Genomic DNA, 12138 nt, shown 5'->3' on the forward strand with positions numbered 1-12138 from the left:
AAAGGCTACGCAGCTAAGATGCTTAGACAAGAACTCCTGCTGAGCCACAACAGGCTAGGAAAGCAATCCTTCAAAGACTTTCTTCCACAGCATTCACAGGCTAAGGGACATACTGAGGTGCATTACATGACTAGCCTTGTAATTTCTGAAAGTTCAATGCATCAAACACCAACCCAAAGTCAAAATGAAAACAAGAGGCTTCATCTGTAGCTTTCAGAAATGATTTGAGGGTACCCAAACTCTAGATGAAAAGTATCTCATGAAGATGGAATAAATTAACAGTGCTACATACACAGCAGTTCTAATGGCAAAACCACAGCATATTGTCACAGAATTGGTCCCACTGTGTTAACACACAGAGCCAACCTCAGGAGACACTCAGAGAATCTCATGGATTATGCAGACCATGACTCAAGTCCTAAACAAATACAATAATCTGTTTTTTCACACCTTTTACATGCCCAAATGACATGTACGTGAAAACAATATATTTACATTTAATCTTTTCCTTAAGCCATTTGTGTATATTACAAGTTAAGAAAACAACCAACAGTTCTATCAACCAACGGATGCCTCTTTTCTGAAATAAATAAAAAAGCAGAACTACTATAGTCTTGATCCTCCCCACAGATCTGTTCAAATATGTAGAGAACAAAATCTATTCTACTACTGTCATTTTTGAAGCACTAAATCAATTAAAATGAAGACACCTAAATCATCAGGAATAAGATCCAACTGAAAACTAAATTATGTCAGTAAATACTATTGGAAAATGTAAAAATTATGTACTGATGTGCACTTATACAATTACAATGTATGGAACAATTAAGTGATTCCTGAGTGAATTTCCAGAAAACAGGCTACCTGGAAGTCAGTTTCTTAGGCCTTAACAATTTAAAGTTAATTGTTAAGAGTTTATAACAATAATTGGGCATTGAAGTGTAAGAGGAAAAAATCAAGAGGCAGAACACAATAATAAAAAATCAGCTTACATAATCATAAATATACTGGAGTCCACAAGGAATATCAAAGTCCAGCTCCTTGCCCTGCATAGGACAGCCCCAAAAATCACGTCATGTGCCTGAGAGCATTGTCCAAACTCTTCTTGAGCTCTGTCAGGCTGGTGCTATGACCACTGTCTTGGGGAGCCTGTTCCAGTGCCCAACCACTCTCAGGGTGAAGAACCTTTTTCTAATACCCAACCTAAACCTCCCCTGACACAGCTTCAGGCCATTCCCTTGGGTTCTGTCACTGTCACCACAGAGCAGAGATCAGTGCCTGCCCGTCCTTTTCCCTTCATGAGGAAGTTGTAACTGCAGTGTGGTCTTCCCTCAGTCTCCTCCAGGCTAAGCAAGCCAAGTGCCCTCAGCCGCTCCTCCTCACCCTTCACCACTCTCATGGCCTCCTTGGTAGTTACAACACACATACAACTGAACAACTTTCTCCACCTTTCTTCTCACCTCCAGTCAACTCAACCGTACTAGCTCAACCTGTTAAAACAATTTAAAAACCAAATCAAACACCTCTTACTAGTTTAACAAGCTTTTCCTGCACAATGCATACCCCCTGAACATCACACCGCTGTGTACAGGAAGATGGGAAGATAAAAAGAGGAAAGGGATATAGAACTAAGAACACCACCCCCCTCTTTTCTGCAAACGTCAGTCATCTGATTCATTAAAGCCGTAACAAAAAGACACCTTCACCTGAAGCAGACTTGGAACAAAAGCCAAAGCTGTTCTTGTACAAACAGCACTAAACCAGGATGGGATTTAACCAAGTCCTGTCAATATTGGAGTTAGACAGAGACCATGCTGTAGCACTGCAAGAAAGCTGCCTGTCAGCTGAGCTCCAAAGGTACCACCAGATACCAGGTCAGAACTGAAATTGCACTTCAAGCTCCACGTCACTTGCTTACTGTCCATGCAACACTAACACTATCCTCTACCAAAACTCTTCCTGAAAACTATGACAGACCAACTGATTACAGGCAGCAGCTCTTTATCACCGGAATGATTACCCCCCCTACATCTCTGCTGACGCATTGGTTAAATGTTTCCAAAGGCCAGGATACTGTCCATATACTGCTTGCCAACAGCAACACACGAGAAGACAAGAGACTAATTAGCTCAGCCAACACATTTAGAAAGCACTTTATTAGACTGAGTATTAGTATCTTTGGGGTTTTAGCTAATACTGTGGTTTTAACAAATAAATATGATTTCAGCCATTACTGCATCATCACATCCCAATTCCACTTCTATATTTCAACACTCAAGTAGATGTTAAGGTGTGTAATTATTGTGGTACTTCCTACAATGACTGCAAACACACAGAAGAAAAGCTGTTGAAGAGCAACACTTTTGTAAATAAGCTTGTATAGAACCATGTCATTTGAAGATAAAAATTCAAACCAAGTTGCTTCACACAAAGGATTAGCTATGAAAAAACATGGTTTTTAACATCCCATCCCACACATACCTATTATTTAATAGGCATCAATTATAGCCTTGTAAACGTGCCCAGCATATGACCTGGCTGCAGATGCAATCATGTAATCCCACCTCTAATCCTTAAGCAGCCTCTAGAACCACTGCTACCTTAAATTCAAAGATGCCTGCCTGCAGTAGAAAATTACACTGGCTGTAATTGCTTAAAATCATCACAATCTACTAATTCCAATACTAAAAAGAAAGAGAACAGATTTGTACACTAAGTTTACATTTATTTAACCATTCAAACAAAATTAACTCATCCTGCAAATACCAGAACACTCATATCCATCCAGCTAAAATCTTGGATTGCTCTTGCAGCAAAGGCAGGCAAATGATTTTATGGTAATGTGACACCTTCATAAAGACTTGCTAGCTGGAAGATCTCAAAATCTCAGAAATATGAGAAACTAAAGTGTTGTCACAGTGCCAAGAGCAATTTTTCTTCACAACCATCTTCAGTCACACACTCACTGTATAAACATGATCTATGACAAAAACCAAGAGTTATTTTTCCCTGCAACAGTCCAGCTAAAATAATTTTTAGGATTCTATATAGCTAGGCACAACTTTCCCACCTCAGAAATCAGAATGCCCATTTGTTAGAGAAGTTTTCTTTATTTACAGGGTGATACATCCCAAAGCTTTGGGACGGTATTGCTTCACATAGTAGGAAAGACACACCAAAACTTAAAGACATTTTGTCAGTTCATACTGAGTTACAAAGTTCAACAAAGTAAAATAAAAGCAGTCAACGTTTAAAGCTGAGCTCAGCATTCTGCTGCCACTGCTCTGAACGACTGGCTATGTCAGTAAAACCACAGCTTCATGGTTTGGCAAGCTGTCTTCTGATGAAGAGTCATTCACTTGTGTAAAAGACCAACAGATTCACAATCCCCTAGATGGTAGGAAGGTGATGTGAAGCACAATGAAGAGGTATACAGCAGAATGAAACTAAAAATAAAGCTGACAAGCTATCACTGTTGACCAACCGATCTCTTACGGTAAAGTTATACAAGCTCTCCTGACAATTCCATATCCCTGTCCATTTATCCACACAACAGTTACCCAGATGTGTCATGTGATGGCCTAGAACAGCTCAGAGTACTGAAATGGAAAGTAAATCATTAAAGTCAGCATGATTAGAATATTATTGTCTCGGATGAAAAAGGAGTGTAGAGCAACAAAAATCATTCCTTCACTTGTTTGGTTTTTTTTCCCAGTAGCTTAAACTTAAGCAGTGATCAGTTTTATCCATGTTTGAAACTCTTTCCACAGATTCTATAAATGAGGACTATTGTGATACAGTGTGGTGTGTCTTTACCACAAAAAACCAATATATAACTCCAAGGTAATGGAAACCTGGACAGGGGAAACCCATTTTCAGCAGAACAGCGACACTGCCTAGAAACATGACTCAAGCATAACAAGGTTTCATCTGTAACCTGTGCGCATGTTAATTACACAGGTTGTTACAAAAATTTAGAAATAACCACTATTCCCTCTTAGGCACGTATTTTGTGTGCTTTAGTATTTGCTTTGCTTTCCTCCCTTTAAGTACACTGCCATCCTTATGGGCCATCAACATCTAAATGAACTAGTGTTTGGTGTTACTCCTTTACTGTTTTCTCTCTTCCATCTACATCACAAAATCATTAAGGTTGGAAAAGACCTCCAGGATCAAGTCTAACCTCTGACTGAATACCACCCTGCCCACTAAACCATATCACGGAGTGCCATGTCTACTCCTTTTCTGAACACTTCCAGGGATGGTGACTCCACCCTTCCCTGGGCAGCCTGTTCCAATGTTTAACCACTCTTTCAGTGAAGACATTTTTCCTAACATCCAACCTGAACCTCCCCTGAGGTTCATTTCCCTTAGTTCTACCTCTAGTTATCGGGAAGAAGGGACAGATCCCCACATGGCTAGAACCTCCTCTGAGGCAGGTGAAGTGAGCGATAAGGTCACCCCTGAGGCCTCCTTTTTTCCAGGCTAAACCTGGCTCCCACAGCTGCTCCTCAGGAGACTTGTGTTCCCTTCATCACCTCCATTGCCCTTCTCTGGACATGCTCCAGCACCTCAATGTCCTTGGAATGAGGGACCCAAAACTTGTCTTTTCAAATGAAACATTTATATAGAGACATTATTTATTCCATTGCTTTGGAAGCGAAAGGGGTGGAACTCATCTCTACCCCATATACAAGTCAAATCTCCACAAAGAAGAATTTACTCTTAATACCTACATGACACCAGGAAATAGTAAAAACTGAATGATAATGAGAAAACCACTTAACTGGAACAATGATACCCATTTTAGCAAGTAGCTAAGAGGTTCTTGGCCAGTAATTCTTCTACCAAGTAAGTCACAGCATGGTCTGGGTCGGACAGGACCTTCAAAGATCACTCCATTTCCAAAGCCCTGCTGAGGAGGTGCTAGACCAGGTTGCTCAAAGCCCCGTCCAGCCTCACACTGCTAACGATGGGGCATCACTTGTCTGAGCAGACTGTTCCAGTGCCTCCCCACCCGCATCATCAGAAATTTCTTCCTTATGTCCAATCTAAAACTACTGTCTTTCAGTTTAAAACCATTGCCCCTCATCCTGTCATGACAGACCCTGGTAAGTCTCCCTTAATCTTTCCTCTAAGTCTCTCATACACTGAGAGGGTAGCAGTAAATACTTCAAAGGAATTGATGGTTCTCTCACTCCAATGAGCACATAGAAGCAGCTCTCACTACAGAGAGAAGTTACAAAAGAGAAAGCTTCCAAGGTAAGGGGATAGTTCAGGAATGATGCTACTATGCCACGAGTACCAGCTTCCAGAAGGGCTCTGCAGAACACCAGGCACAACCAGAAGTTGCAAACGCAAAGTGAGTTTGTACAGCTCACAGATAATCTTGAGGTTACCACAAGTATCACAGTTGTATCCAAAGCTATGAGAACAATGAACTTTCTTAGGACATATGATCTATGATTTCTGACTGAACATTCGTGAAATAAGCCTGTGGCTGGGAAAAATCCTGCAGGGAACAGTATACTGTCAGATTTCCTAATTCATCAACTTCTGTGTTGGCTCTGCTAAGAGCAGTTTTATGATGCAAAAAGATTTTGGTAGTGATATCCTATTTTTGAAATCAAAATGAGCCAGAAAGGGTACCAGAAAATGTGACACTGAGTATATAGTATAAAGCACTGGAGGTCTACTGCAAATTCATGGATCATAAACTTCAGCTTTTTCTTCACCTTTACATACAGTCTGCTATTCATATTTCCAAGTTTAGCAATTACTGAAGCTGAGGTTTATACAAGAGAGAAACTGAGCTAACAAAGTGCAAAAATACTGGACTCTTGTTTCATACACAATCTGTTTGAGAAAGTGAGCTTCCTTGTGAGATTAACACTTCTCAAAGAAGCAGTATCTCCAAACATCACTATGGACAGTGAGTTATCTGCAGGGCACCAGTCTGAATCTTCACCAGCTCAACAGGAATTTAATGCTGTTCCAGCTTGAGATGTTTAATAGCTCCTACAAAAGGTGACTCTCAGCATTAACTCCTACTCCTACATGACAAACTCATTGCTAGGCACTGAGTTCACCTGTAAAACATTCAGAACAGGCTTTGTTCCTAAGATATATTTACAACAGGAAAAACACGAGCCTCTCCACAAGACTCTTCTACAAAATGGAACACTGCACATACTTTTGCAGGAGTTCAGATCAGTAAGAATTCACTAAAGCCAGAAGTTTGCAAAAAGACTCAAGACAAAAGTCATAATTTAAAAAAAACCAAACAACCAACCCACCAAATTTGGATTACTCACACTGAACTTGTAAAGTTTCGGGGTTACTTATGCTCATACATCAGCTGTTACACATTCCAATGGCTAATCACAAAATTAGCCCATATGTGTCCCTCACTTTTCTTTACCTTTTCATTTTGGCTTGGGCTTCTTCCTATTAAAAATGTCTGCTCTAAACAAACTAATTTCTATCAATAAATCTGAAAGAGGCTCCATTTGCAGAGTAAAAGCAACACAATCACGTTAGTTGTCTGAGCCTGCAGATACTTCTATAAAAGGCACACTACTGCACTTCACACATTCAGGGCTACACTATTTGAATTTTTCACCAGTTTTTTACTTGGGTGGCTCAGCAAACAATTTTACAAAAAAAAGCTTGGCCATCCTCTCAGAGTGAGCTGAAGCTGTGCAGTAACTACAAAATTGAAATTCACTTATTTTAGTCAATCATGCAGTAAATCAGCAATAGGATGAGTTATAGTAACATAAAATTTAAAAAATAAAACCCAATTGTTTATGCTACCAAAGAAAATTTCATCTATTTGAATTAAAACTTGACATATTAGAATTAAGCAATTATCAAGGCAGAGAGAAGAGGAAAAAAGTTCTAAATCAACTGCTTAAATACCAGGTTTCCTGCTTCTGAAATAGCCGTAAGACTTTTGTGATGGCTTGCCATAGTAGTGTTGCAAACAACAGTTTAAAATAAACAGACTAGTACAGTTTCTCTGATGAGTTTTTCTATGACAAACCTTGAAAATACTCTATATTCAATACACTGAATCAAAGCTTTCTATTTTGTTGGTAACTGCATATATGGAAAAGCTTTACAGGATGCAGACAATTTCTGTAACACACCTTGTCTTAAACATTCACATTTTTCTGCATTATTGAGAAAATGATCACAAAGTGTATTTACACCCATAAAGCAGAAGTATTCCTTTTCCTGCAGAGACAGAAGAGACTGTAATTAGCACTAGTTTCAAGTTAAGTGACCTGTGTAAGTTTATTAGCAGCCCATATAAGTGACAACTCTGCAAAAAGCAACATCAATTGCAGACTGCCTGCACACTTTATTCCCTACATTTCTACACCCAATATGACCAGTTGAGAAAGGAGAAAATTATATTGGGAAGCACAACATTCAACACTCTCTGGCCTGATGACACCAGCCGCTCCTCACCTTAGGCATCTGAAACTAAAAAGAAAAACCCTAGATTAGAAAGAAGAGGAGTGAGGGGACGACAGAACCATCTTTCAGGATCCCCAGCAAACAAAAATTGATGGAGGATGTGACTCTCCACACCTGAAACTGAGGAGGGAAGCAGACAAGAACATATAAACAGGAACAAAAAGTAAGACAGAAAAAGGGAGAAAGCTGATAGAGAAAAAAAACAAGGAACAGACAGGAGTCAATACAGAACAACAGTACAGAAAAATACGAACCATACTACAGCAGAAAACATCAACTTCCATTTTCAAAGTTTTGAATTAAGCTTTGGTGGCCTGACTGTAAATTTCTTTGACGTGAACAATTGCTATAATATACAATGAACAAGTTAAGCAGCATGCCTGTCTTTTCTATCATTCCAGAAGAATTTGTTAACATAAGGAAATGTAACACAGACCTTGCTGATTCTGTGGTATCTTCTGACAAGTCTTTGCATGAATACCTGCCTACGGGAGTGTTGCAAGACAGTCACATCAAGAGGTTACATATCACATTATATTAATGTTATTTATTTATGTTTATTGCAATACAACATTGACACATTGAGTTTATCCATGATCACACCTGTACATGTATAGATGCTTGACCATGTCCTACAGTCAAGGAACTGCTGTGCCCAATATCCTTGGACAAAGCAGGAGACACCTTAAAATAAAAAATTATCTGCCAACAACATAAATACATACAGACATGTATGTGTATGTAGCTATATCTATCTATATATATACAGATGTCATATAAGCCCTACATTATTATTTTTACTTTTTTTCTTTGCTTTTGCTTTTGGGGGCAGAGAGGGAAGAAAGCCCTAGAATTAGGTTTTTGTTTCAGCAACACGATTTGTTTTCTTTTAAGACTACAATCATCCTCTATTAATACTATTTTATTACAGCTTAGCTCCAGACTGACTTTCTGGGGAGATGCACCTTAGATACTACACAATGCAGTCATTTTTAAACGTTTTCATTCTACAGTGACTTCAGCATTCTCTATTAAAAAATACTAACAGGATACAAAAAAAAAGGTCTGGTGAAAGGAAAGCTGTGAGTTTCCCTTCTTTCCGTAAGTTACAACTGTTGCAGCAAGAAACACTGGTATGTAAGGTAACATTTAAGGAATCAACATTCAGATAAAGCTGTAGCTGTCCTGTCTATGGAATAGCTTGAACAGCAAATCTCTGTAACCAAGTCTTGATATATCAGCTTCACTTGTTCCATAATCTTGGGACAGAAACAGGATAAGCCAAAAGAGATAATGGAAAAACTAGAATATGAATACAGTTGCTCATCCTAAAATGCACTGATGCATTCCTGCCAAAATTCTTGTACAGCTTCAAAGGCCTTGAGGAATATCCAATATCTTTACCTGATGAAAGCTTTAGAGTATCCTACAGAGAGCTCTGGGTTTAACACCTGAGAAACTACAGATAATAGCAGGAAAATTTCAGCCACCTACACAAAACCTTTTCATGAACAGAATTAATTTCTGCTTAGAGTCACAGAATGGGTTGGGTTGGAAGGGATTTTAAAGATTACCTAAATCCAAACCCAATGCCATGGGCAGAGACACCTTTCACTAGATTTATATTTAGTGTGTGTTTGTGTGTATGTATATATGTTTGTCAATATATTTTTATTAATTATTTATATTTCTTGTATTTATTGCCTTTCCCAAATTAAAAATCTAACAGCTACTTGGTAAATTCTTCTGTTGCCAACTCAATGTAGTATTCAAAGTTTGTACATTTGAAAAAACAATACTTACAGCTAATGAATATTCTATTCTAATAATGCAGCAGTCTTCATATTGTCAACTTTCATGCTCTTCAGTGCACTCTGGGCTGAGGACACAATTTTAAACTGACTTTTTCTAACATATTTCTAATTTTCTTTTTCTTCTAGGATTAAATTGGAAGGTTAATGAATTATAATCACTCATAGGTCAGCTATAGCTACGTAACAGCACAAACTCCTCGTAAAAACCACACTTTAGCTCTCTCTCCAAGGCTGTAAGTCACGGCTCTGGTAGGTTAATCAAAGCTGTGTTTGCAGTCTGGACACCTTAGTTACTCAACTCAATGATACTGCCTGCAAAGGCAGGTTGGCAGTATTCAGGTCATCAATCACAACATTTGTTTATTTTTGTTGGTCTGATACCAGGCCAGAAAATTTCAAATCCAAGTGATGAGATTAACGCAATTCCTGGCTGGAACACGTGTAACTTTTTACATACAGATAAGCATAAAAAGACCAATTTTGTGAGGACAGAGCTGGATGCCTCTTCCACAGAGGCTGTGACTGCAAGCTATAACAAGAACATGTTAAACAACCCTGTGGCTTTATAGAATCAGCCTTGTAGTATACAAAGTAGAGGGAAAGAGGTCCTTGACTACTAGGCAGTCTTTCCAAAGCTGACACTGCATGGCTGGCTGATGGTGAAGTTACAAGTAAATGTCACTTTCATCAGGTACAGATACCGAAAAAAAAGGTATAAATCTGCATATGAGACAAAATGAATGAGGCACACTTTCTGAAACTTTCAGGAATAAGCAGTACTTGACTTCTCAAAGCATTTCAGCCAGAAGTCCCTATTCACAATTTCAGCTTTTTACAATAACTTACTTTTATTCTACATGACAAATATCCTTCCAAATGTAAGTTACACATGCACGTTAAACACTTTAAGCAATCAGCATCTCTCTAAAGCCAAATAATTTCCACACTGATCTGCCTTACTGTACTCCATTGAAGTTGGTAGGATAAACTGCACTGATTTCATTTCCCTTTTAGGAAGCTATCCTCATAATCCTGCTTTAGAAGAAGAAGAAAAAAACACTAGAGCTCAAAGGCAGCTTCAACCTAAAATAGTTACTAACTCATTCTATTCTTAAAGAGGTTTGGATTATTTCTCTTCTCAAAACCAAAAGGATGCTGTCCAGCAGCTCAAGGTAGGTGCAGCCTCCAAAATCCATGTCCTTTACTTTAATAGACCTCTCTCTTCTTTTAGGATCTATGGAGTTTTGTGGATAACTCAGTAAAGCAGTAGCAAAAGAACTGTTGAAACATTCTCTACACTACACTGAGCTTGCTCTGGTACTTGTGCTGTGCTCAGGGCTCTTCACCTCCACCAGAACAGAAGATTGGAACTGACACCCACCCAACAATATGAGTGTCTCAGATGCACTACAAGAACGGAAAAACCTTTCTTTCACCTGATCTGTCACAGTGGTTTCCTTTGCTTAGATACCACAGCAAAGGAAGAGATTTGGTGTTTAGTTCTTTAACCAATCTCCCAATTTCTTTACTGTTGAGAAGTGGCAGTGTCCATATGTTTTGTAGAATGCAACAATGTGGAGCATGCCCAGCTCTTCCTCTAGTAACTAAGAATTTCAACCTTTTCAAACCAGTCTTTTCATATAACTCCCTTGAGTCTTAGAAGAGCATTGTTTGCTAAAAACGCAGAGGGGGAAAAACAAGAAGAAAAATCACGGTCATATCTTTCCACAAAGCCAATGCATTCTTATATACAGCAGGAGGTTAGACAGTAGTAAAATCTAAAGTTTAAAATAACTTGCTGTCTCCCCCTGGCCAGCCAAGCACAATTGTCACCAGAGTATTCCCCTGAGGCCAGTAAGTGACACACAGTGCCTGCCCTGGACGAAAGAGCACAAAGTGAGAGATTTGTACATTCCTGAATAAAAAAACCGAACAAACAAGTTGAAAGCAAAAATGTATTAAAATAACATTGCAATCTGATGCCTTGATTCCAAAATCATAGCACAAGTAGTCACACCCTCTGCTTCACCAAACAGCCCAATGACTCCTTCAGAATTCTCACAACGTAACAGCAAGCAAACTCAGCTCTAAGCATTTTCACAACCCAAACTCAAGTGTAAGCTTTGGGTTCTCGCCGCTTTTAAAGAAGAGGGAAGAGAAGGAAGGAGATGAAAACCTTTGACATTTTTAGTGCTGTTTAAGCACAAGCCTGATTCTATTTTGTTCTGTGTCATTCCTCCCCCACAGGATGGAAAGCGATGCTACACATTCAGTACGTGGATAGCCAGATAAGCTGAGCAATACCATAACAGACCTGTTAAGTCTGACTATAAATCATATGCAGATTCTGTGTTCCTTCCAACTTCTGGAGAAATATGCAAATTAAGTAATTAGATACCTCTGAGAAGCCTGTTTTTTGATTCAGCATCAGCTTTAAAAAAACAAAGGTAATTCATGTTTTAAAATCCCCAGACAACACAAAAATAATTGATGCTTATTTTCACAACTATTTCACACCACCAGTTTTCCATTATAGTGAACCAAACTCAGTACTGTTTAAAGTTTGGTGTTTTTCTTGGCTGAAAAACAATGGAATCTTTTTTTAAAAACAATATTTAGTTGAGAACCACAATGAAAAGAACCCCCAGTTACCAGATTTACATTGTAGCACCATCTCCTCCAACCTTACAGATTCTCTGTTTCAGCCAACTTCTGCCAAGAAGGGTTACTGGGCTCCAGTCAGGGAATACACAAGACTTTGGATACTCAACGCCCACTAAATCTCCATCACTGTCTACACAGTTTAACCTATGGAGTTACTCTTAATTCAAATATCTTA

The 12138-nt window shown here is 38.8% G+C and overlaps 1 protein-coding gene across 2 annotated transcripts in view; it reads right to left on the bottom strand.

Annotated features, from left to right (window-relative positions):
• Positions 1–12138, bottom strand: part of TAB3 (TGF-beta activated kinase 1 (MAP3K7) binding protein 3) — a 44549-nt gene that overhangs the window by 21268 nt on the left and 11143 nt on the right. The window lies entirely within an intron of this gene.

This window comes from Corvus moneduloides, chromosome 2, assembly GCF_009650955.1.
Source record: "Corvus moneduloides isolate bCorMon1 chromosome 2, bCorMon1.pri, whole genome shotgun sequence".
Taxonomy (NCBI): domain Eukaryota; kingdom Metazoa; phylum Chordata; class Aves; order Passeriformes; family Corvidae; genus Corvus; species Corvus moneduloides.